At 41.0% G+C, this 27,700-nt stretch overlaps 1 protein-coding gene and 1 non-coding gene across 8 annotated transcripts in view; both read left to right on the top strand.

Moving 5' to 3' along the window:
- Positions 1–27,700, top strand: part of TANC1 (tetratricopeptide repeat, ankyrin repeat and coiled-coil containing 1) — a 183,717-nt gene that overhangs the window by 16,473 nt on the left and 139,544 nt on the right. The window lies entirely within an intron of this gene.
- LOC144586162 (U1 spliceosomal RNA) lies at positions 21,076–21,238 on the top strand. The gene has a single exon (XR_013540922.1). It is a non-coding gene; the product is annotated as a U1 spliceosomal RNA (small nuclear RNA).

The raw sequence follows: 27,700 nt of genomic DNA, 5'->3' as shown, positions 1-27,700 counted from the left end.
CAAATGAGATGTAGGAATACAGAGAAGCCATAGGGCTCTCCCAAGTTGGATTGGGACCAAATGCTTTGTTTCCTGTGTTATTTTCCTCATCTAATATCTTCCTGCCCACATTGCTATTTGTCTTGTTACGGAAAACACTTGCATTATGCACTTTAAAAGGATGGGTGGAGTGGGCTGGGGATTAAGAGTTAGGTTGGGTTAAAGAGTTAGATTGGGTGAGAGGAAGGTTGACATTCCTCCCCATAGCTGTACTCCCAATCCAGTTGGGATTTTGCAGTAACTGATTTCAATAGTAGATTATTATTTTCAGGAGAGCAAGCCAAAGGTCTTCGGCATCTTACCTAGTTTGACATTTGAGGCATGGTGAAGAAATCCAATTCAGATGAATGTTATTTTTTTATGCTTGTCTTTTCTTGTGGTTGGAATTCTAATCTAGATTTAAAATATTAACAGCATATTTTTGCATTATTTCCCACTTCCTAAATCTGCTTTGAGAATGTGCGTTTTCCCAGCATTTCAGTAACACATGGCAGAGAAATAACGTTGGATCCCTCCTCTCCCCCCCCCCCGCCGCAAAGGATGGTGTTTGGCCTCTTGTAGGCACTGATTTTATTTGTCAACATTTTGCCAGAGTATGGACTAAATCCAGATTTTGTCATACGGTAAGCTTTTAAGATCAGTTATAAAATCATAACTAAAGTCTCATCATTTTCAGTGGGTTTTCTCTAAGAATGAGTAATAACTGGATCCAAGTGTGTGAGTAGATTTTGGATGCAGGAGCAGAGGGGGAAAGGGAACGAATGGGTAATAGGCATGGAGTGTTAATGGGGAGAGGCACACATTTTGGGATAGCTTTTCTGTGCAAAAAGAAGTCATGACAGAAAAGCACCATTCTTTGCAAGCGAACTGGAGATCAAGCTGCACATTAATTATGAAGTATCTGTTGCCTTCTCTAATTTCTGTTTATCTTAAACTGAGTCTATGGGGTGAGAAGGTTTAATCTCTTGCTGCACAGCATTGGAAGTGTTTCCCCCCATCATGTTGGAGATGTAGTTTCATGAGGGAAACAGCCGGGAGGGGCAAAATTAAATTTATTTGTCTCTTATTTTTCTTCCAAACAAGCAAACAAACAAACAAACTTGGGACTCAAGGTAGTTGACAATGAAATTTAAAATAAACCCTCTTAAATAGATTAAAACATACATTAGATTAAGAGACAATTAAAATGTATCAATGAAGCAAATGAAACTGTCCTCAGTTTACAAAGCAATTTAGGTGTCATAGGCCTGCTTGAATAAAATAATATTTGCCTCCCCACCACTTTATGTGTGTGTGGTGGTCGCAGTCTGAACTTGCATACCTTCTTTGGAATAAGCAAAATTGAAGAGGGGCTGCACACTGCAGTTAATGAAGTGTGCAGTCGTGGCAGGAATATAGTGGTTCTGTAGCTGGACAGCATAGGTTTTGGCCTATCTGTGGCAGATGGTAGCTGCAGTTGACTCATTCGCAGGCAGATTAGAAACCAAAGGGTTAGATATGTAAAGGATTGGATTCTCGTCATATCGTACAGGTATAGATCAGAAGTAAGAGATGTGGTTGAAGTCAAGCTGTCAGAGTGGCCATGTGCCTTTGAGGGAAGAACTATCAGACAACAGTCTTCCTATTGGAGCAATTCTCTGTTTGAAGGACTATCCAAGACAAATTGAAAGATAAAGTACCGTAAGGAGGGAGATCTGAGACATTTTAAGTTGCCCATCTATAGTTAGTTGCTTGATAGCAGACTTAGCAGGCACACAGACCATCGTCATCATAATCTTAGAACTGCAGAGCTGGAAGGGACCCTATGGATCATTGAGTCCAACCCCTGTCAAGGAGAGGCAGAGGGGAAGCAAACTCCCAACCTCTGTCTCCAGTCAGATACAGTACCACTGAGCTACCCAGCAGTTCATCTGCTCATTGCCTTCACCATTGATGTGAGATATTCTCTTTCAATTATAAAAAACAGTTTCTAATTTTGCATTGTTTTATGCAAATCAGTGTCCTCCTTGGTCATCCTCTTTGGTGATCCATGTAGCCCTTTTGCCCATAGTGTCTAAGTAGCTATTCCCGCTGGGAGCTGTCTACCAAAAGCAAAGCTGGTGTTGCTCATACAAATAATAGTTTGGACTAGGAAGCAGAGTTTGCAGCAAGGGCTTCAAAGGATCTGGCACCCACAGTTAACCAAATTGAAGCTTGGAAGGCCAGCAGACTGTATCCAGGCTGGAACAACAGCTTTATGGGCATCCGTTTTTCATAGGGATCAGTTTGCTTGCCTTTCTAAGGAGCTAGAGAGCTTGTAAACAAGAGAAATGGCATAGGGGACCTTGAGACTCTTCTTTTCCAGACACCTTGTGGAATGGGAGCCACAGTTCCTCCTCCATATGCTTTAGAGCAGCGATGACGAACCTATGGCACGCGTGTCACAGCTGATACACGGAGCCCTCTCTACGGGCACGCGAGCTATAAGTCGCCATCGAGAAATACTTACCCATCCTCTGATCCCAGATTTTGACACTCTCCTCTGCTGGTGCAGTGGTCCAGTGGAGAGGTGCAGTGGCGACCATTACCAGTCTAGCCCAATGGGGGACTGGAGGACTGGCAAGTATTTCTTTGTTAATACCACCAATAGAAAAAAAACAACACCAAGCATTTAACTCTTGCAGTGTAGGAGCAGTTGGGTTTTTTTTAAACTAAAACCTCAGTATTTGGGTTTTAATTGCAATGTTGGCACTTGAAATAAATAAGTTGATTTTGTGTTGCAGTTTGGGCACGGGCTCAAAAAAGGTTCATCGTCACTGCTTTAGAGTCATGTGTACCTTCTGACTCCATTGCTCTGGCTGACCTTCCAAACAGCTGTCTATGTATTTGTGAAAAGATATCAGAGATTTTTGTGAAGAATTTTGGAAAAGTGGATCATGGTAGTTGAACAATACCTTTTAAAAGTTGTATGCAGCTAGAAGGCTAAAGAAAGTTTTCTGTGTGCATTCAATGTTTTAAATAAATGCAGGTCTTACAGGAGAGAAGCTGAAACTTGTTAGAACCTAAGAAATGACCTGATAGGGAGGTGTGTTTGTGTAGGATTTTATGTGAATGAGAACTTTGTAGCTGGAGGTAATCTGTATGAAACATTTTGTGTGGTATAGGTTTCTACCTCTCATAAGCCTAAAAAAGGTGTGTAGGGAAAGTTGCACACAGCAAACTATGATGTAGGCCTGGATCTTCTTCTAAATGCCAACTGTGAAAAGCATTTAATTACAAAAAATGTGAAGATTTGCTGGTTTTGATTAGGTATAAATTGCTCCAGCTTTCTGGTGTTTGCTTTGAATTCTTTTTTTTTTTAAAAAACCTTCCTCTCTGAAGTTTTTGCATTCAGCCTGTGGCTAAAATAAAAAAAAAACTTAATAGACCTTTGAAACAAAATGGTTGGAAAGCTTCAAAGTTATCAGATGGTAAGAGTTGAACTTTTCATGGTGAATCAACTCTCTCTCCTCCCTTTCCCACTTCTAACCTCATAAGATAAGTACAGTATTCATATGAAAAAAAAAAGGAATTCTCTCTCAAAAATGGTTGGGGTAACTCTGATGTATCTGAAAAGTCACTTGAATAAAATTAAAATAAAGTGGTTTGCTTCCAATACAGGAACTGTATGAGAGTCTGGAGCATTTGATATAGTTAGGCTGCTTTAGGGACAGACATAGAAAGGGCCTCCCCAAATAATGTAGAAGCATTATAAGTATACTTGGGTGTCTCCTGGGCAATGGCATGCAGCCAGCAAATCCTTGTTTTGCAGAAGTATTGCACTCTGGGGCAGGACAAAACTCATCTGCTTCATGGACTCTCATTCCTTAGAGTCAGATGATGGCTAAAATTGAGGAAATATTTTCTGTGCACATCTCAAGCTCTGACCACTTTTGGTTTTTAAAAAAAGTACTCTATTTTAACATTTTAATTTGCTTTTAATTTGACCTTTATTTCATATATGTCCATCATATATGTCCACAATCTTGATGCAGACTGATCTGCATATCGCTACAGAGTAGAAATGGGCCACTCTTTATTTTGCTTTCACTGTATATCTGGGAGTTGACGTGCTTGAAGTCACCCCATGCACATACAATCCAACACATGTAGTAGGCTTTTAATTGGTGAGCCAGTTTCCTGCCAGATTTGTTTAACTAGCGGTCTCCTTGAGTGGTGTCCTATCTGTGTTTGAATTTACATATATCCACAGATTCCAGATGCTGCAGGCTAGCAGAGGTAGTGTTGCCACACCCTGTTGGAGATCAATAGATAGTCAAAAAGTAGAGGAGAAGGAAGACTATGCACAGAACACAGGATGCCCCAAATGTATCATTCAAACTGAGCTTGCACATATGCTTCCATTTGCAAGTGAAGTCTTGTGTTCTAAGCTGATAAATGTAGCTTTGAAAAGCAGGTTCAAGTGCTTTTAGGCTTGGAGCCATCATGTACTATAACATTTTCCCCCTCTAATTAAACACATGCCTTAATTTTACAAGGATGTTGTGGAATGCTATATAAATGTTCAGTTCTTTCTGCTCTTGAAAAAAGGTTTAGATTTCTGTTTCTTATTTTTTGAAACTTTTGACTGGCAAAAAGAAATTGTATGATGGATAAATAAGGAAAATGTGAGGTGTTTTCCCCATTTGGTCAGATTTTGCCCATACAGACATGAGATTTTTTTTTGAAAGCAGCATCAAGGCTCCATGTACTTGGGAGTAGGCTTTATTGACTTAATTCTGAAATGGGAGAGCAAAGGTTTGGGTTAAAAATACTGTCTTCTCCCAAACAATTCAATATGGCATAATCTCTGTACGGTATGAAGATGTAGATCATGTGGGGTCACTATCAATTCAAGACCTCTTTCCCACTTGTGCTCTGTCTGACTGTCAACACTGGTACCAGAAGAAACATCTTCATTGCAATCTCTGTATATCACACAGATTGGTTTCTGCACTTGTGCAGCGTCCCATTTTGTGGGTTCTCTAGAAAAGAGTTTAGGCAAGAATCTTTGCCCCCCCCCTCATTCCTATGTGCAAGCACAGACAGAACCGCTTGCATTCCCTTGCTCTGCTTCTTTAGTAAAAGGTTGTATTATAGAAGTGTTTCTATTGATATACAGTATTTACCTATCTATCTACTGACTGCATTTATACCCTGCCTTTCCACCAAAATATAGTGCTCAGGGCCATTTAGAAACTTCATAAAAGAATGGAAACCAGTAAAACCAAATGTAGTTAATTTTCTCTTTTGTTGTGTTAACACATGCATATATATATATATATTTTTGCCAGGTGGCACCTCTGGCATTCTCCTCTTTTGCCTTGGTAGGCTATATGGTATCAAGGAGCATCAAGGCTATATGTGTTACCAGAGAATGAAGCCAAACTGGTCATGGTGATGGTAGTGTTTTGACCATTGCCCTCATGAGATTCAGGCTCTGACTTCAAGTGCTACAATTCTTGTTTACAAAAAGTACAGCATCTCTTAATTCAGTTGGTTTGCATATTTGCTAATTAACATAAACTGTGGTTAAACTTGAGACAGTACATTGTGTGCCTATTTTAAAAAATGATGTCCTAGAAAAAAATAAAGAAACATAGGGCTTCATTCTGCTCGACAGCTCTGTCACGCACACCCACATGTCAGCTGGCTTGTCATTTTTCCCCATCTGAGCTGTGAGAAAGCTGCTTTGCCACAAGTGGCTGTTTCATAGTGCAGTTCTGTACATGTTTCTTGAGAAGGCAGCCTCACCATGTTCAGTAAGGCTTATTTCCAGGTAAATGTCTGTAAAATTGCAGCCTAAGTACATTCAAAACATCCAGTTAATTTGAAATGAGAAAGAGAATGAGAATGAATGTTATAATGGAAGTTTGGGGAAGAATGTTCTTTATCCTCTTGGCTTATGCAGCGAACTACTGCCTAAGCAATTGGTTTGTTTGTTTTTAATGTGGTGATGAGGTATCTAGTACGTTTTGGAGGTAACGGGAAATTCTGAAAGCAAAGCATTATGCTGTTCTAGACATCAGCAGGATACTGACCTGTGTTTCTGTCTGAAAGATCAAACTATTTCTAATGCTAGTGGAAAATCTTTCCTTAGGTATTAGATTTGGTTTGTGTCATATTAGCTTTCATTATACCAGTAGAACACATTGGTGATTTCATTATAATATTAAATACTGTACTAAATTGTCTGGCACATATTTTCTGAAAAAGAAGCATTGTTACCTTCTTTCTAAGGACAACCAAATAGAACAATTATACTTCATGGCACAGGAGCAGAGGCCAGTGGTTGTAACATCAACTAAACAAAATATTGCATCTTAAAGCATCTGCTAATTATTATTACTATTGTTTAAGAGATGGCTTGTGGAACAAGAACTATCACCTAAGCATGTAGAGATTTATATAGAAGTACAGTATGTAGAGGCATACCATTCATCTCTAAATTCCAGAACCTGCTTCTGTCACTGAGGTGGTCACTATTTCAGTAGTTTCCCTTTCATGGGGAAGAAATTAAATACAAAAGAGACTGATATTTCTGTCTTGGTCTTTGTTTGAAAGATACCTTACTGCTTCTAGCACTGTTGCGTTTCTCAGGGAGCTAAACAGGCAAGCAGCCCCCACAAATCACACACCTACAAATGGCACATGGCTCAAAATCCCTTTATCCTCCACCCATCTTCTGTAGTTGTTATTGCCAAGATTCCTTGCTTAATGTTCTACCATTTCTGTACTTTGCGACTGGGTGTATCCATACTTATCTGTAGATAATATTGCTGTTTGCATATAATGTTATGAATGGAACTGTTAGGAATATTTTGACTTCTTTGGGGGAAATTACAGTGGAGGCTGTTCTTCTTCCCCTCAACTTATGCAGTGACCCACTCCCTAGGTGGCCGTTGCACCATTTGGGGCACACTTTTTATGCCACAAGAAAATGAAATATGATGCTGTAGATGTCTAGTGCACTAGCATAGGAGACTATTACAGTATTTGCTTACATTAGTTGTTAATGGGTTGTTCTGCATGGCATACAAATAATCAAATGTGCATTTGGGTTTGGGTTAAAAAAGAAGAATGCTATCTGATATGTAATGATTCCAGTGTATGTGTGTGTATATAAACTTTGTCAGTGGTTGGGGTAGGGAGACACCAGCTCTCCAAGATATTATTATTTCATGTGCAACCTCTGCCACTTATCTTTACCTTGAAAATGCTTAGTTAAGTTTTTTTTCAACCTATCTTGTGAATCTGGTACAAGGCATTATAGGAAGAACAAAGAACAAACTGTTGACAAAACAAGTGCTCTGTTAGCTAAAAATGTAATATTGGTAGAATTACCTCAGTCTGTTTATGATCCATTTGTTGGCTCAACAAGTGCGGAGAAATCTAAAGCCTTGTTTGATGTGCTTTTCTTTTAGCTCCCATTTCCTGAGCTGGGCGAATAATAGCCTTGGTTAAATTTCTCTGTGACCAGAATCTTGTTGAAATAGCAGCCTGTGCAGCAGTAATTGCATAAGCCATTTGATGGGATGAATGAAAATTCATACATTGGTTGTGCAAAATACAGTACTGTACATCGCACTAAATTGTGTAGACCAGTGGTTCTTAATCTTGGGTTAGTCAGGTGTTTTTGAACTGCAACTCCCAGAAACCCCAGCCAGCACAGCTGGTGGTGAAGGCTTCTGGGAGTTGCAGTCCAAAAACACCTGACTAACCCAAGGTTAAGAACCACTGATGTAGACCGCTTGCTTCGATTACCATTGCACACACAGATATTTCAACAGGTTTTTGGCCTGTGTTTTTACTTGAAAGTAGGCTGTATGTTCACAGATAGTGATTCAAATCCTTTTGCTTAGTATTGTAAGTCGCAACTATTGTACGTCCATTGAATTAGTGAAGATTTGGTGAGTCTTCTCTGTAAGTTCCATTGATTCAGTGGGCGTACTCTAGTTACAACTTACTATGCTAAAAAATAGGATTTCAGCCACTGTGTTTAAATTGCTTATGTATTTAAAGATGGTTTAGCTAGCCAGTGGTTTGTTTGTTTGATTTATTTTTTGTTGATTTGTACTTTATTTTGTATTTATTTTTTCTTTCCTGTAAATCACCCAGAGAGGGTTTTATTCTGTGGGGTGGTGTATAAGATGTAATTAATTTTGTGTTAGGAAGATCTGTTGTCAAAGTGGTAGTACAAAAAATCTGAATTTCAAAGAACATGTTCAAGCTTTAGCTTGATGGTGAATTTTAGTATTTATAAGAACAGTTTGACCCTTCAGAGAAGAAAAGGGCTTTGATTTTGTTTCTGCCATATGAAACTTTTTGTAGAATATAAAATGAAGTTGATAACTTGTGCCTGTAGTTATAAGTTATGGAGAAAACCTTATACAGTAATAGGCTAGAATGGACTGCTTAAGGAACTGATTTGATCATCTGTCAGTCTGATGAATGAGAACATCTGTGAGCAGAGAGTACTGAAACAGTAGTTTTATTGAAGGGAGATGAAAATAAAGAGAGCTAGGGAAAAACAAAAAACTAGGCCTGGGAAAAATAACATATCTCTAAATAAAACATTAATAGTGTTTTGAACAGGGAGAAATGTTGCAATGCTTGAAATGCTCCTCAGTACAGTGGTGCCTCGACTTACGAACTTAATTGGTTCAGGAAGATGGGCATAAGTTGAAATGGTCGTAAGTCGAAGCACCATTTCCTATTGGAATGCATTGAAATGCAATTAATCCATTCCAGCCGAAGAAAAAAATCACCAAAAAAATTCACTGCAAGACTGGTCGGAAATGAGATTAATCCCTTCCAGCTGAAGGGGGGGGGGAGGAGAAAGACCCATTGCAAATGCAAATGAGAAAGCAAAAAGCAATCAAGTGTGGAAGACCTAATACAAAGAAAACAAACCAAGAACCAATGAACCGTGCAAGACCCATTGCAAATGAAAACAAGAGAAAGCAAAAAGCAATCAAGCAGATCATGCAAGATCGGAAATTGGGGGAGGAACTAAAAAGCAAGCAAACCCCCCAAGACCCATCGGAAATGGGGGAAAAAAACAAAAAACAACCTCCCCAAGACCCATCAGAGCACAGAAGCATAACCCCCCCAGCAAAAATACCCAGAACAGTTTTTAAAAAGCAGAATATAGCACCTTACCGTACAAGGCAGCCTGAAGACACACACACACGCTCTCAGAAGCAGAGGCAGTCCCAAGCCTCCGATGCCTCCCACGATCTCTAACTGCTGGGCCGAAAGAGCTACAAAGAAGCAGCCTCGTCGCCACCTACAGTTAGAAATTTTTTCCCCTGCCCTTTTCTGTTTGTGAGTGGAAGCTCCGGTCGCAAGTAGAAGCAAAATTTTGCTGCCGGAGCTGGTCGTAACTCGAAGTGGTCGTAAGTAGGGACGTTCGTAAGTCAAGGCACCACTGTACTAGTATCAAAATGCCCCATAGATTAGAATAAATTGTGGCCTTTTTTATAAGATCACAAATTGCCAGAAAGAGAAATAAATGGGTCCTAGAGCAAATCAAGCCTGAACTATCTCTGAAGGCAAAAATGTTGAAACTGTGGCTCTCTTACTTGGGGGCACATCATGAGGAGGCAAGATTCTTGGGAAAAGACAGTAAGCCTGGGGAAGATGGAAGGCAGCAGGAAAAGAGGAAGACCAAATGTGAAATGGATTTGACTCCCTAAAGGAAGCCGCAGGCATGGGTTTGCAAGTGTTGAGCAGTGCTGTTGAGGACAGGACATTTGGAGATTTCCTCATTCACAGGGTCACCAGAAGTTGAAGGCACCGAGCAGCAGCAACAACAATGACAACAAGAACAACATTATAATATCTGCTGCCATAAATGGCACCTTTGACTTTCAGATTCCTTTGAGAATTCATCATAGTCTAAGCTGGACTGGACTGTATCACTTGTTACAGACTCCAAAAGAATTCAAAAAGAATTTGGTAGGCTGATAAGAGGCTGATCATTCCCTTCAGTGTGTGTGAGAGCTTTCCTCATCAGATTGTGTGTAACAGAGAGAAATATGTGTAAATGCTCATTGATGTTTCAGGAAAGTAGATTCATTCTGCTTTTGAGTATGAAATGATAGTCATAGAAATGCCTGTGTACATTTTTAGTAGTGTTTGCAAGAATCTTTAAAGGTTGTAGTAACAGGTTAGCTCTTAAAAGTTCTTACTATGGGCTTTAGTTGTACTGTGTATTGTACAGAGGCAGGGAATACACATGATAATAGCACTAAATAAACAGATAAAAAGAGAGCAAACAGTAAATAAGAGTTGTAAGCTATTTGAATACTACTTGTATTGGTTGAATCCCTCCAAATATTGGCAATAAGAAACGAGGCACAAGTGGTGATCATGTAATTTTAAAATAAAGATGAGAAATCTCCTGTATTCACCAGACCTTCCAGTAAATTCAAGTCAGTTTACAGGCAGATTTCATATAACAGTGGGCAAAAATAGATAGTTGTAACAACAGTTTTACTCAGAGGAGAAGATGGTGGTTCTGTTATTTACTGAATTAGATAGGGATTTTGTGAATTCTCACTCACACTCCTTTCTCTCTTTTCTTCTAATTATTTTCTAAACACTTGTTTGCTTCGTTGCCTTAATAATCTTAATTAATCAAGGAACTCTTCAATCTCTACTCTTGCTGCCTAAAATAAGAATCTATCCAAGAAGTAAACACAGTGATGGAGGGCTTTCTTGTTTGATTAAAATTATGACAACAAAGAAAAGACACTTTATGTAAAAATAAAGGGGTAAGCTCTCTTTTAGAACCAAATAACTTTAACTGAAGATAAAAAGACCGAAACTGAAACCATTGCAGAATTGTGTTAAGAACACATTAAAAAAGAAGTAACAGGATTCAGAAGTGTTCCCTGTGGTGCTGGAACTGAGAGAAGGGCCAAACCCTAATTATATTAAAAACTTTTTTGGCCAAAATCTTCTTGTGTAAGTTACATTTGTTCAGTGCTAACAGAGCAACTTTTAGGAGTCAAATTGCCTTAAGTTAAGAATCACAGTTAGACATCTGTTGCATGCTGAATCATGTGAGGGTTGGGTCTTTATATTTGTGTATTTATATATAGACATGTGTCTTTGAGAAGGGCTGCCCTCTTTCTGCATTCTGTGTTTGATCTATCACTCTGTTTCTAGCCTCTGCTGCATGCTGTAATAAGTTGATGCATAGTGCATCTATGGTTCATTACCCTCCTTTATTGGATTGGCAACCACCTTCTTCTTCTTCTTCTTCTTCTTCTTCTTCTTCTTCTTCTTCTTCTTCTTCTTCTTCTTCTTCTTCTTCTTCTTCTTCTTCTTCTTCTTCTTCGCACTCCAAGAATAATGGGTATAAGCACTGTTAGTGTGAATGTTTCTTTATATCACACGGAGAAAGGACAGGTCTCTCCCCAGGGAACCTAACATTAAAATCTAACTTTGGAAAAGAGAAGGGAGCATGAATGCAAATAAAATAAAATACTCATATTTAAGTTTGGTTGCAGTTGGGGAAAGTCAGTCCCATGTTACCAGCAAACTTGTTTTTGAATCTCTCTCTCTCTCTCTCTCTCTCTCTCTCTCTGCTGCTGGATCATCAACAAAACAGTTAATTTCACCTACTGCCTGAATTTGCAGCCCTGACTTAAAGGCAGAAGAAAGAGAGCTCACATTGTCCTTGAAATTAGCAGCTCATTGTTACTTTCAGAGTTAGACAAGATTAGCTGCCACCTGGACATTCCTTTCTGTACTTTTAGTGTCTGTGCAGCTATTTAAATGTTTCAGGCAGGGGCACTTCACATATCTGTGACAGCAGCTTTACTGCTGAAGTCGGCAGCACAGTAGAGCACTTTTGAGTTCACGAGAACAGATGTGGGAGTTTGCATCCTGCATTCATGGAGCACATACTAGTCCTCTTTGCTCCTGTCTTTGGGGTGGAAATATGCTTGCTATTGCACTTTCCCCCCTCGCTCTCTGTCCCTCTGGTGCACAAAAAGACTTTTGTACAGAGATCCTTTTAGGCTTATTTCAAAGCCCTGCAGAGGAAGTCTGTAATACAGTTTGAAGAGAGGCTTCACTGTCTGTGTGCCACCCTGGCGTTTTTGGTAGTATGTTTTTCAAAAAATAATATGCTGGGCCTGTATTCATTTAGTGGTTCAAGAGTCTTTTATTTTTCTTTATCAAAGCATTTATGCTTTTTCATGTTGCATGGCTGTCCCCCCTCCCCACTTTTTATTTGTATTTGTTTTCAGTGGTTTACTTGTTTACCACTCTCTGTATTTTAAATTAATGAAGAGCAGAGTGAAGCACAACTGTAACCTTATGTTCTATTCCTCTGTATCAATCAATTGGATACCCATTCCACATAGATACTGGCAGTGACAGTGTACCGCTAGATTCCTACACCCCCCTCCCCCGCCATTTAGGCAGTGCTGCAAGGAAAGGTCTGCTGTAGCATCTTCAAACAAGACCTGCTGCTCCTTGCATAATTTGGCAGAAGGACGGACAAGCTGTCGTGCTGTATCCAATAGATGCACAGAACCACTAATTTAGATACACATTCTTTTCCTCTTCTTCCAGTTCTCTGTTCCTCCTGCCAGAATTCATACCTGTGATTTGTTTAGGTCGGTGTTTCCCAACCTGAGGTTTGAGGCGCCCTAGAAGGTCACAAAGTGTTTTCTGGGGTGGGGTGGGGGTGGGGGGGTTGGGTTGCAGGTTGCCTTATATGTCTTGTAGCCTTTGTTGAATAATGTCTTCCTTGACTGTTTTGGAAAGAGATACTAAAGTTAGCATGTATGTGTCTGTATGAGAAACAGGCCCTTTGGGGAAGGAAGAAGACTCTATTTTATCCCATGAAAAATGCTTTTTTTATGCAAATGTGGTGGTGGCGGGTCACAGGTTACTTGGCTGTTATACAGTAAAAGGAGGACATGACTGGAAAAAGGTTGAGAGACATTGATGCTCTTGAGAGCTGCTCAGCAGGATTCTGTTATCTTCTCTTAGCATGAAAGTGACTACTTTTAAAATGACTAAGACATAATTAAGTTAACACCAATAAGGGACAATGTGGCCACCTTTATTATATTAACTGACGATAGTTACAGTACTTATAGTTAACTAGAAGTGTGTAGACTCCTTTTTATAATTTGTTCCACAGACTAGAGGCTTGTAATATTCTGATGTGTTTCTTGAAAAAGTAACTGGGGCTCATACAACTTGTGTGACATTGCATGAGAATTGTGGGGCCCAGAGATGGAAGAAGGCATTCTTTAATTAGCAGCAGTCTCCATGGGTGATGTTATTAGCACCTTTGTACCTGCATAATTAGTACAGCATGTTTTTGGTCATTGTTATTTTTGAAATTAATTGTAATTAATTACCTGCTAAAAGCAACTTTCTAAATCTAGTTCTTTTGCTATTGTGTATTTTTTTTTTGTATCATTTTTCTGAAATGTTGTTATGGATCTAAAGTTATCTTGTAATTTCTGTTTATCAGACACTTGCAACTTGTACATAGAGAAGTTCTGGTAACTAAGACAGTCACAGTTCTCAAGTGCTTGGTAGTACTTGAGAATTCAGAGTACAGTATCTTGTACTATTATGGTCATTCTGCATAAAGTTCTGAGAATCTTCCACTTAACCAGCTGTCATTTTGGGCTCTGTAAGCAGCAGGATTCTGATTCCTCTTGTAGAGGTAACGTGAGCACAGTTAAATGACTGTCTAGGAGAGTGCTACACTCTTTTTGTGTTGCAGTGCAGCACTAAGTAATTGTTCTGTTTAAAACCTAGCCTTGCAAATTTATTAATAGATTTGCAAAAGTACAGTAAAAACAAAAAAGTACAAACTGCACTTGAGCATGATTTATTTTTACAATTAGCTTATGTTGTGACTTTTAAACATTACACTTTAGATACAGTACATCAAAGATGGTAATGGAGTTCAGGAGGAGAGGAAGACTTTAGTTTTAAATAATATTGCACAGTAACCTGGCTATTTTAGAGGTTCATAAGTCACAGTTGAAGGTTTTACATTTCCTTTGTCACTTAGATGAAAGTGCTCAAAAAGGGTCTTTTGATTTGCTTTTTTTAAAAGTTCAGTGCCTTGCAGTTGAAAGGCATTTGGCTTGGATCTGTACTGTACTTAGTCATATAGTAGACCCATTGAGACAATTTAGTGATGGTGTGTTTAAATCCCATTGATTTAAATGGGCCTTTATTTTTTATCACTTTCTGGATCCAGCCCATTATCATTTTGTCTTGTAGATCCTCCCTATTTTATAGGAGAAGATTATTTTCTATGAGTTCGATTACAGTACGTAGTGGAAAATTCTGTGAAATTACCTTTTGGGTATTTTAATAATGTCTCATGTTATGATATCATATAAAGCTAGAGTTGTTTTATGGATCATGTAGCTAAATACAGGAATACATGGTGGAAGGTGAGAATGGTAAGAATGCTAGAAGGTATTTGTAGGCTATTTTTCATTTCTTTGTGAGGAGTTTGTAATTTTGATAGGCGACATATGGGACTTGGGAACATCTGAAATTGATTATTCGAGCTATTAACATACCATTTATGGAGGTTAATTAATTACTGTTCTTTGATTACTTAAAAAGATTACTTCAGTGTGTCTTAATTGGTGAGTTTTGGAATAATGTGTAGTAGTCACCATATGGTGGAAAAGAAGGTTTTTGAGATGCATAAATGACATAAGCACCAGAAAGTCCATACCTATTTTTTCAGAGGGGAAGCAAAGCTGCATAGTAGCATTTTATCTCACCTTACTACTGAAGCATAGTATTTCTGCCTGTGCACATTAAATAATAAATATATTTAGGATTCTAGGGATAGTGAGTCACACATACCCAGACAGCTTGCACAGGCCACATGCTTGTAGAAGACTGTGAAAATCTGGGCTAAAGAGAGGATGAAAACCTGTATAATTATGCAAGGTTTTTGTGTGCTGATTTCTCCCACACCTTGAATTTGGAAGAAATGAAAAAGGGATTGCTAAGTGAAAAAGTTTTGCCAAAAAGTGTGCAACTCAAACAAGAAGAAAGATGTCATCTCTGGTATACCCTGTTTTCCTGAAAATAAGACTTAACTTGAAAATAAGCCCTAGTATGATTTTTCAGGAAGCTCGTAATATAAGCCCTGCCCCAAAAATAAGCCCGCCCTGTACCAATGTGCAGCAACCAGTAGAAGATGACATGACTGTATTTGAATAAATGTATATTGTTGTGCATGAATAAAATAAAACATCCCCTGAGACCAGCATTCCTGTGCTCAGGGGAGCCGAACAACATCTGCCTTCTACAGCTCACTGAGTGAGAGACGGTGGGTTTGTAGTTGGGCGGCTGCCAGCCTTTTGCCAAGGGAGCTGGCTAAGTCTCCCTCTGCTCTGCAGGACTGGGCCCTGTTGCCTCTGGCTGCCTCCCCGTTCCCAGCATCAGCCACCTGGCTCAAGGGGAAAAGAAGGCTTTTAGTCGGAGCTGCTTCAAGGGCCCCACCAGACTAGCATTCCTGTGCTCAGGGGAGCCGAACAACACCTGCCTTCGACAGCTCACTGAGAGAGAGACGGTGGGACTATGGCTGGGCTCCCGCCTGCTGCCAGATTCCCTGAGGGAACTGGCTGGGGAACAAGCTGGGAAACAGGGGGGTTTGAGGGGCCTCTGGGGCAACCAATAGAGACAATATACGGCAGGGGAAGATATGGCGGTGGGAGTAGGGCATGCCCACATAGGAGAAAGGAGGTTAGATACCTTACACCTATCCCCCTTTCTAGCTCTACTCCCAGCCAAACGGTACCAGGTGACCATATCAGCCACCCCCCCAGGCCACACGGTACTGTTGGTAAATGCCAGGTCGGCAAAAAACAAGACTGCCCTCATCCATGACTTAATTTTGGATGAGGGGGCCGACCTGGCATGCATTACTGAGACCTGGGTGGGAGAAGAAGGAGGAGTTCCTCTATCTCAGTTATGTCCCCCTGGGTACTTGGTCCAACACCAGGGTCGCTCGGAGGGGCGGGGAGGAGGTGTGGCAATAGTCTACAAGGATTCCTTCCACTTTTCCAGACTCCCTGTCCCATTGGGAAATGGTCTAGAGGGCCTGTATTGTGTGTTGGGCTTGCAAGACAGATTAGGGATTCTGTTGGTGTACCGCCCACCCTGCTGCTTACCAACAGTCTCCCTACCTGAGCTGACAGAGGTGATCTCGGATCTGGTGGTGAGGACCCCCAGACTTTTGGTACTGGGAGATCTCAACCTCCATGCCGAGGCCACTTTATCAGGGGCAGCTCAGGACTTCATGGCCGCCATGACAACCATGGGGCTGTCTCAACATGTCATCAGCCCGACTCATGAGAAAGGCCATACACTTCACCTAGTATTCTCAACGGGACGAGGCAATGGTGGTCCAGATGTGGTGGATTTATCTTTGACTCCGTTGTCATGGTCGGACCATTTCCTGGTAAAATTTAGACTCTCTGTCACTACTACCCTCTGCAGGGGTGGGGGACCAATTAAAATGATCCACCCCCGGAGACTTATGGATCCTGAAGGATTCCTGAATGCTCTAGGGGAGTTTCCAGCTGATATGGTCGGCGCTCCTGTCGAAGCCCAGGTCGCCTTGTGGTACAAGCAGATGGCCCAGGTGGTTGACACGATCGCACCTAGGCGCCCTCTCCCTACTCGCAGAGCCTATATGGCTCCATGGTACACAGAGGAGCTTTCGGCTATGAAAAAGTTGGGGAGACGGCTTGAGCGCAGATGGAGGAAATATCGCTGCGACTATGACCAAACACAGCTTAGAGCCCATTATTGGGCCTACTCCGTGGCAATATGGCTGGCGAAATGCCAGTATTTCTCCAGCCGTATCGCTTCCTCGGTGTGTCATCCAGCAGAGCCATTTCGAGTGGTCCGGGACCTTCTTCAACCTAATGGTTCAGTGGAGGTCCTGGACTCCTCAGTGGCTCACTGTAATGAATTTGTTACACACTTTGAGGGGGAAATTGCTCAGATTTGCAAAGATTTGGACTCCACTGTTGATGCAGAGCTTATGGTTGTGTCCAGTTCTCCGGACTTATGTCATAATTTATTGGATGTGTTCCAGTTGTTGTGATCTGAGGATGTGGACAGGGTGCTTGGATCGGTTCGTGCCACCACTACACAACTCGACCCTTGCCCATCATGGCTAATAAAGAAATCTGCCAGGGGAGTTTGCACCTGGATCCTGGGGGTCATCAACGCCTCAAGAGAGGGAGTGGTCCCTGCCCCATTAAAGGAGGCAGTGATTCTCCCACTCCTAAAAAAACCTAATCTGGACCCAGGTCTAGTGATCAACTATCGACCAATAGCAAACCTCCCTTTTCTGGGCAAGGTGTTGGAACGTGTGGTGGCTGAGCAGCTCCAGACTGTCCTGGATGAAACGGATTATCTAGATCCATTTCAGTCGGGTTTCAGGCCGGGCTATGGGACAGAAACTGCCTTGGTCGCCCTGTTTGACAACCTTTGCTGGGAGAAAGACAGGGGCAATGCATCCCTGTTGATTCTCCTGGACCTCTCAGCGGCTTTCGACACCATCGACCATGGTGTCCTTCTGGACAGACTGGCTGGGATGGGAATTGGAGGCACTGTTTTACAGTGGTTCCGCTCCTACCTGGCTGATCGAGTCCAGAAAGTAATGCTGGGGGACAGTAGCTCTGATCCATGGCGGTTGCATCATGGGGTTCCTCAGGGCTCTATACTGCCCCCATGCTGTTCAATGTCTACATGAAACCGCTGGGGGAGGTCGTTAGGAGGTTTGAGCTGAGGAGTCAGCAATATGCTGACGACACTCAGCTCTACCTCTCATTCTCTACCAATCCAGGTGTGGCAGTCACCGTTCTGAACTCGTGCCTGGACGATAATGGTCTGGATGAGGGTCAATAAACTGAGGCTCAATCCAGACAAGTCTGAAGTGCTGCTGGTAGGTGCCCCGCCAGATAGGTTAAAAGGCCATTTCCCTGCCTTAGACGGGATTACACTCCCCCTAAAGGACAGGGTCCGCAGCTTGGGGGTGCTCCTTGACCCCAGTCTGACCTTGGAAGCCCAGGTGGACTCGGTGTCCAGGGGTGCCTTCTTACAGCTGCGGAGAATATATCAACTTCGCCCTTACCTGGCAGCAGTCACTCATGCACTGGTAACAACCAGACTGGACTACTGCAATGCCCTATACGTGGGGCAGCCTTTGAAGACAGTCCGACGACTGCAACTGGCACAGGTGCACTGCTGGTAAGTGGTGCCACCGCACGGACTCATATCATGTCGGTTCTGAAAAATTTACACTGGCTTCCGGTTGCTGCTTGGGCCCAATTCAAAGTGCTTACTTTGACATATAAAACCCTAAACGGCTTAGGACCTGGTTACCTAAAGGACCGCCTTCTTCCATATGAGCCTGCCCGTCCATTAAGATCAGGCCAGGAGGCCCTTCTGAAGGTGCCATCCCTGAAAGAGGTGAGGGGGATGGCATGTCGAAATAGGGCCTTCTCGGCTGTTGCCCCCCAACTTTGGAATGCCCTCCCTATAGAGATCCGCCTGGCTCCAACACTCTTGGCTTTTCGGCGCCAGGCAAAGACCTTTCTGTTTAGCCAGCATTTTAATTAAACAGCATTCCCTAGCTGGTCACATGAGCAGCAGGACTTATTAATTTTAATGTTTTAAGAATTATTTTAATATATGATATTTTATATTGTCTTTTAAAATGCTTTTGATGTTTTTAAGTTTTAATGTTGTATGCCGCCCAGAAGCCACTGGTAATGGTGCGGCTAAAAAATATTGTAAATAAAATAAATAAATAAATAAATAAAATAAGCCCTAATGCTTTTTTGAGAGCAAAAATTAATACAAGACCCTGTCTTATTTTCAGGAAAACACGGTAGAAATGATTTTAAAGATCCCATCCTTTGTGTGTTAACAGCACATAGAATTAGAGATGGGCACGAATGGCAGTTCGGCATAGTTCATTTGTTTGTCTGCACAGCTGTTTGTTGTGCTCCTCGGCTTCCTTTGCCACATTCCTCCAGTGGGCACCCACTCAGAGGCAGCAGCCAGAGCTGGGAAGCTGCACTGCTGTCTCTGAGTAGGCAGTCGATGGAGGAGGAGGAGGAGGAGGAGCAAAGGAAGCTGAGATGCCCATGGAATAACTGTGCAGCTGAGCAGCCAAACCACAGTTCGTTCCCATCTCTACATGTAATACAAATTGAAAATATTTTTAGCAACTAGTAGTGTGAATGCTTCTCATGAGAAGAGAAGATTCCCTGGAGAAGACCCTGATGTTGGGAAATTGTAAGGGCAAGAGGAGAAGGGGATGACAGAGGAAGAGATGGTTGGACAGTGTCACTGAAGTGACCAACATGAATTTGACCAAAATCCGGGAGGCAGTGGGCCTGCCGTGCTCTGGTCCATGGGGTCACGAAGAGTCGGACGCGACTTAACGACTAAACAACAACAAGTGTGAATGCTGGGAAAATTGAATAGGTTCTGTTCCAGCAGGAAAAGTATGGAAATACACATCAGAATTGAGAGAGGGGGGGGAGGGAGAGAGAGTGTGTGTAAACAAGGAAGGACTGTGAATGCCTGAGTAATTATGTACATTGATCAGCTGAATTCCCTCAGGGCACCAGGCCTAACAGAAATAGGCCAGAGCATATGGTCATAGGGTGAGAGAAATAGACTACAGCATGTAGAAAGTCCATTTATAAAAATAAAATGAAGTTAACTCCAAATGAAGCAACTATTTCTACAATAAAACAGTAATAACTTGAGGCAGAACTTATTTCTTTGTTGACACCTTCCTCCATTTTGCTTTCATATTAAACTCTTGCTAAATTATAAAGTGAGACAAGAATTTTAAAGGGTGGCAGAAAGCTTTTCTTTCTATTTAAATATTACTGATTTTTTCCATAGTTAACAGTAATAGCATGCTGTGCACTCACCCAGGCTTTTCCTAACATTTATCTGATTTTTGTACCTGACATTTTTTAAAATTAAAAAATAGTATTGTAAAATTGTTAAACTGCTTTGTACATCTTGGTAAGAGACCATATTTTACTACAGTGGTGCCTTGCAAGACGATTTTAATTCATTCCGCAGAAATTGCTGTCTTGCGAAAACATTGTCTTGCGAAACAATTCCCCATTGGAATGCATTGAAATCTATTTAATGCATTCCAGTGGGGAAAAATCACTTGTGAAAATTGTCCATGGAAAACACCATCTTGCAAAACACAGTTTCCCGTACAAATGCATTGAAATCTACCATATTGGGGAAAAGCAATCCCCTCGCCTGCACTGCCTTTGGAAATGCAGTGGGTGTCAGATGGCCTTCTCTCTCTTGCTCTCTCCAGCAACAAAGAAAGAGGGTGGAAGGACTAAAAGCAGCCCCCGGCTCCTGATCATGGTGACTCCTTTTGCCCTGATCCTTTACCACTGGGGAGAAAGCAATACAAGACATCACCAGGACTTGCTGCCTTTGAATTGGTCCTGATGAGGAAAAAAAGAAATGAAAAGGATTCTAGAAAGACCAGGGAAATCACAAATGGAATGGCCCTTGCACCTCCTAACCCTTCTGTGCCCTGCCCCCCCAAGGAACGGTGACCCCCCTGACTGCACCTCCCGCTCAGAACAGGGCTGCACAGCCCCAGTCCTGCCAGTGGCCAAGAGAGCTTCTCAGTGTTTTGGGGTGCCCTGCGGGACCCCCATCAGGGGCTAGGTGTTCCTCCCACAATCCTCTAGTGCACATATGATAATACCTTATGCTAATACCTGTGCACTAGAGGATTGTGGGAGGAACACCTAGCCCCTGATGGGGGTCCTGCGGGGCACCCCAAAACACTGAGGAGCTCTTGTGGCCTCTGGCGGGACTGGGGCTGTGCAGCCCTATACTGAGCAGGAGGTGCAGCCAGGGTCACCATGCCTTGGGGAGACAGGGCACAGAAAGGGGGTAGGAGGTGCAAGGGCCACTCAAACTCATACCTTGCAGGGGAAATACCATGGTCATGAAAGTGGTTTTTCAAGGGTAAGGCTCACCCATTGCACTTTGGGTATGCTGACCCTATGATTTCCCCAAATGTGGGGAACTCAACTGCATAATTTGTGTTAATGGGGGATTGCATTTGTGATTTCCCTTGTGTTTTTAGAATCTCTTTATCCTTTGGTTTCTGTCTATTTTCACCATCTTGCATTATTTAAATTTGCAGCCATAGCCCCGTTGGTGATGTTTCCCCCCCCCGTTGGAACACATTAATTACATAAGATGTACAGTACTTTTTTTATCCCAAAAAAGTAGGCTGCACCTACTTTTTTATCTCAAAAAAGTGGGGCAGAAAGTGTATGTTGTTGGCTTTCCAGGATCTGACTCCTGGAAAGCCAACAGCATACACTTTCTCCCTCACTTTTTTGGGATAAAAATGTAAGGTAAAGGTAAAGGTTCCCCTTGACATTTTAATCAGTTGTATTTGACTCTAGGGGGCGGTGCTCATCTCTGTTTCCAAGCCATAGAGCCAGCATTTGTCCGAAGACAGTTTCCGTTGTCACGTGGCCAGCGCGGCTATACACGGAACACTGTTTACTTTTTACATGCTTTCGAACTGCTAGGTTGGCGGGAGCTAGGACAAAGCGACAGGAGCTCACTCTGTCGCGTGGATTCGATCTTACGACTGCTGGTCTTCTGACCCTGCAGCACACAAAGGCTTCTGCAGTTTAGCCCGCAGCGCCACCATGTCCCACCACTGGGAAGCTATAAAAAAGTAGGTCTTATGTAATTAATGTGTTCCAATTGGGGGAAAACTGTCTTGCGAAGCATTGGTCTAAAAACCATCTTGCGAAGCATCGACCAAAACATCATCTTGTGAAAATCCTCCATAGAAAACATCGTCTCGTCTTGCGAGGCACCACTGTAATCCCCCTTTATTTGTAATTGTTTATATTTGTATGCTAATTTGTTTTGGGAAGTGTAGTATTCCAAGGAAAGTTAAGAGATTGTTAATCTACTCCTTCACAAATACCTGTTCAATGTAAATTGCAGTATCTAAACACATTGCAGGGGCAAAGTGTTTAGTATTATTATGCAATGTTTACACCTGTTTCTTTGAGCAGTGGTTAAAATACTGTATCCTTGTTGGTTTATTCCAGAGGACCCAGACTAGACCAAGCACTTTGTAAGCATGTACAGGGAATAATGGGTTGGAATAAACCCTGTTGCCTGGTATCCTGTTGCTCTGCATGATTGTGCAAGGGCAATTGTGTGAAGAAAGGTACCTGAATCCTGGGTACCTGTTTGTTACATGTTCCATCCTCCTAGATGGTGTGGTCAATGGAGCAATTGTTGGACTGGAAGCAAACTACAGGCTTGGTTGCCTTATGCCTGTATTTTATCTTTACAGTGGTGCCTCGCTTAACGAGCGCACCGTACAAAGATGAAATCGCATAGCAATCCCTTTTTTGGGATCGCTAATGCGATCGCTCAATGAGTTTTAGATAGGGCGAAACTCGCTCTACGAAGGTTGGTAAGCGGTTCGCTTACCGACCTCCGCTTTGCAACCCGCCGATCAGCTGTTCGGCGGGTCCAAAATGGCCACGCGCAGTGTTTTTGCGCCCTCGTTAAGCGAGGGGAGGGCGCGAAAATGGCTGCTGGCCATCCTGGAACATCGCTGAACGGTGAGTAAAGGAGCCTTTTAATGCATCGTTTAATGCGTTCCAATGGCTTTTCCTGCCCCGTTCAGCGATGTTTTCCCATAGCGAGGGTTAATCCGGAACGGATTAACCTCGCTATGCGAGGTACCACTGTATTTGGATTTTGTCCATTGAAACTACTGGGGCTTAAGTTAGGCATGGCCAATTTAATCACACACAGAGAGATTACAGTGGATGTGCGCTAAATTCCTAAAGCCATTAAAAAAAATTCTGACAGTCTTCTAAATAGTAATTAGGTGGAAGAACCTTTGTTACATTCCAGATTTCCCTCCCTCCCTCCCTCCCTCCCTCCCTTCCCTTCCCTTCCCTTCCCCTTCCCTTCCCCTTTCCTTCCTTCCTTCCTTCCTTCCTTCCTTCCTTCCTTCCTTCCTCCCTCCCTCCCTCCCTCCCTCCCTATTAATTGTAACACTGATAAAACACTTGAGATTAATTTACTGTAATAATGTTGCAGGGATAAACTGGGGTACATAAGCCAAAATGGTTTTTCTGAGTTGAAAAATTGTGTTACTGTAAGATTAGCATATAATGCCACCTGTACAATCAGTTACTAATTCTGTTCTACTAGTTCTGCCGGTGTAACACCAGAGAGCTGGTGCAGAAAAGAGGGTGGACTGAAGATTGATTATAAAACAAGAGAAGCATTTTAATTGAGGGTTAAGTGTGTGTGTAAACAAGTCTCTTTCGGATAATAAAAATAAATTTCTGAGCTGAGCATGCATGTGCACACTTTTCTATTAAGATGCATTCTAGTTTATATGAGCTGTTCTTTTGTACTTGGTAGATTTCAGCATTCTAAGAAAAAAAATCCATTTTAAAAAATATCCAAAATAGATTCTACAAGCCTAAAGTGCATCCATCCCTCCTCTACAGTGTTAAGCGCATTAATTAGCAACCTCTAATTCAATTCTCATGACCTTTTAGAGATCATTAATTCACGGGGTCATTGTAAGCTGGGAGTAGCTTGATAGCACATGACAACAACTGTTCAAATCTCAGGTTTGGGCTATATTCTCAGCATATTCTCAGAATATGTTATCTCAGCATATTCAATGTCTCGGTGCAATTAATGTCCCTCTTTTACTTTTTAAAAAACTTTTTAAAAAAAAACAGCAGGATTGGTACGATCAACCTTTTTCCCTTCGAGTATTTGTTGTGGTGCCTTGTCGAAAGCTGCTGTTTCCGGTAGAGGAGAACCTTCCACTGGAAGCAGGTTTCCTGAGCTGAACAAGCAGCCTTTTCCTGGAACAGGAATGCAAGGGGAAAGTTTTAAGCCGCCTCCCTGCCATGTATGATCCCAGCCCCCAGACCCAGTGTCATTTTTAGTCCTGTTCTCTGAGAATACCATTGTACAAATGTGTGAAGGGATTATATGAATATTTGTAGGATGATTTTTCATGTACGGTATTTAATTTAGTTGATTTTAAGCCTCTTAAAGTATAGGAACAACAGTGGAAATGAAACCATCAGTTTTGATTCCTTACCGGAGTTCTATGGTTTTGTATAAACAGAACTAAGTTAATGTATGTGATTTTTATTTATTTAAAAAGGAAAATAAAATCTACATACATCTACATAAAATCTAGTACGTACTGTTGACTCTAAATATATCAAGGAGATGTTACTGCACATTTTCAGAAGATTATTAAAATGTCTAGCTAACAGATTGATTTGCAGGATAGGTGTCCAGCATAGCCAGAAGAGAGACATTTGAGGAGGTGAACAGCCGAAACAGATTTTCTAGTTTTTGCTGCATATTAAGAAAAAGCCCACATCTCAATATGTGCAGGATCGGATCGCTTGGGTCATTTTCTTATATCAGTAGTTAAAAGGATATAATATAGCCAAGGTAGATTAAAATAGATGGTATTTTTTAAAATAATAAAAAAAATTAAAAAATTTAAATCAGATTTATTTTAATGAAATGCTTTTGGAGGGAAAAAAAATCTAAATGTCGTTTTCTATATAAGATATATTATAATTCAGCAGGAAATAGAGCTTAGTTATGTAGCATGAAGCTGTATGTTCATGCAGTATTTAAATTTTGGTAAAATAATTCAATTAATCCAAGTTATCCAAGCTGAAGATAACATATGAACTTTTTCACAGTAAAATGGTATAACATAAACAAAGTTCAGGAAAAGACCTTAATCCCATTGTTGTTCTGGAAATCTATGTAGAAACAATGAATACAATACAGTAGGACTGTGGTATCATGTGGTTCCAAGCCTCCCCACAGATGCTGAAAAACATGGATACTGTATAGCCAACACTACACTTTGCATGTTTTCTGGATCCCTCTAGTGGCCAGTTCTGCTGAATACACCCTGGAAATACGTATTTCGGGGGAGTATTTAGTATTTTTTAAAGGCTAAGTGAATCTGCGGATTCTGATTCTGTGGATAGGGGGGTTCCTACTGTACCGTAAATGCTAGGTTTGAAGATTATTTGGAAGATAGTCTGCTTTTTATAAAGATATTTTGTTTAACCACTTCAGTTAATAAACACTGATGTTTAAGCAACTATAAGAATAGTATACAGTACTATATAATGTTACTATATACTATATAATGTTACTATATACTATATAATGTTACTAATGTTAATAGTATACTATATAATGTTACTATTTCAGTTAAACAAAATAATTTAAGTAGTTCTCCAAATATGAGAGATTAACCTATTAAACTAAAATCAGTTCTGATATATCTGTTTTACTAATCTGACAGGTTATTATTCTGAGTAGGAATAGGAAATCTTCATCTGGTTGCAAATATTAAAGATGATAACTACCAGCAAGAATGAATCTTTACATTTAAATATCTTGATTTAAATCGAGTCTTACTCACTAGTGATTTAAATCAGAGCCACCCTGAATATAATATTGTCCATCTTATTCTTATTAAATCACAGTGAATCAGGGATATTTTATTTTTTATTTTTTTGGTAAATATGAAAATAATGCTTTAATTCAAGATTTTAGGAATAGTCACTGTTCCAACAACCTATTCTTGTTCTTTAAGCAGCCTACTTACTGGTCCTCCTCCCAGATTTTACATATTCATATCTTACTATGATATGAATACTGTATCAGCAATTTCAACCACACTTAGCTCTTTCCTAGTCACTTTTGGTAAATGTGAGCAACCATCAGGGCGGAAAACCTCTGAAGACTAAGGCTTTAAATTACTCAATATTATGCGCATATTGGGAGAGACAAGTCGTGTAATTTAAGGCTGTTACTAGGCTGGCTTAGTACTGTTACCAAACTTGCACGAAAAATTCATTATATAGAAAATTGACAATATCTCGTCAGTAAATCAGACATTTTAAGTAACAGATATATTAAAGATTTGTAGAAGATAAAAAGAATTCTTCAGGAAAAATTCAATATAGCTATTCCAGAAGAATTCAAGAAAATTAGCAGTCAGAAAATAAAAGTATCCAATGCTTGTTATTTGAAACATGCCTAGATGAATTTTTGTTCTACTCATTAACTCTGCTTATATGTGAAGGGTTTTGTTTTTGAAGGGAGGTGGAATCCGTGTGTGTGTGTGTGTGTGTGTGTGTGTGTGTGTGAGAGAGAGAGAGAGAGAGAGAGAGATTTGCAGTTTTCTGAAAGGCAACTTCTGGCAATTTTCATTATTGAACACGTTGGCTGTGACTATATGGAAAGTTATACCAGTGAGAATAAAGCTGAATCTTTCACTACCACTTCTCTGTCATGTTTCTCACTAAGATGACTAGATGCAGTGGAGCGTAGCATTCTTGCACATGTTAGAAGCTTTTAATTTCATCTGTGGTCAAAACCCCGTTAGGTAAAAATGCGCACTCAAGGGGAATTGCAGTGGTTTCTTCCTTACAGCAGGCTATCCTTTTTGCAGTCAGTCACATGACTGATTTTGCAACCACTATTTTGGCTGCTCATATGAGGGAGAACAAGAGAAGTGCATGACTGCCCTTCTGTGATTTTATAAGCCAACAGGATTGTGTCCTGTGTGTCTATCTACTTATAGATGTTACAAAATAGCTTCAAGTGGAACAATCTACGAAATAAGTAAGAGAAGGCAAGCAAAAAAAAAAAAAAGACGTTGGAAGGCGCATACTCTACATCCTGAAACATTTCTTTTTAGGGTAGATAAGTGGTTCCCAACACCAGCCAGCACAGCTGGGAGTGGAGGCTTCTGGGAATTGCAGCCCAAGAACACCTGGGAACCCAAGGGGGTGAGAATCACTGGGGTAGAGAAACTGGATGTTATAGTCAACTATGGGTTACATGATTGAATATGGATAAGACACAAGTTCTGGGAATTTCCATTCTTCTCCTTTGACATGGAGTGATAAGGAGATTAAAAACGTTACCCTCCCTTTTAGAATTAACTGTTGTTTAATGTTGCATCACAACCATGATAAATTGTGGTTAGTTTAAACTATAGTTGTGTCCAGACAGCCTTGGAAATTCTCTTGACCTGTTTGTGGTCAAGAAAGTTGGTTGGGGGACAATTTCACCAAACATCTCAAGGGAAACAAGAAATTCTCCAGCAGTTTCTCAGAAACGTGGCTCATCATTTGCAGCAATTGTAAGCACAGCTTTGTTCTTCTAAGATCTTTTTTTTTTTTTTTTTGCTTTTATTACTGTCACGGCAAGTAGCAAAAGCAGCCTGACCACCAGTTTGCTTTTTCCTCCATTAAACAGTGCAAACAAATGGGGTGTTCAGAACAGATCTGTTTCTTATCCTGAAGTCTTCAGGAGGGTCGGTTTTCAACTTTATGGCTTGAGCATAAAGGTGCCCAGACTAAAAATAAAAAAGAGAGGGAAAAGCCAGAATTATCTGGACTGGTTTTGCATTTTCTCAAGGGTTTTTTCTGACCATTTGCACTCTGGAAATTTAGTGGGGCAT

This window comes from Pogona vitticeps, chromosome 1, assembly GCF_051106095.1.
Source record: "Pogona vitticeps strain Pit_001003342236 chromosome 1, PviZW2.1, whole genome shotgun sequence".
Lineage (NCBI taxonomy): Eukaryota > Metazoa > Chordata > Lepidosauria > Squamata > Agamidae > Pogona > Pogona vitticeps.
The sequence above is the reverse complement of the archived record's forward strand: the minus strand, read 5'-3'. Positions and strand labels throughout refer to the sequence as shown.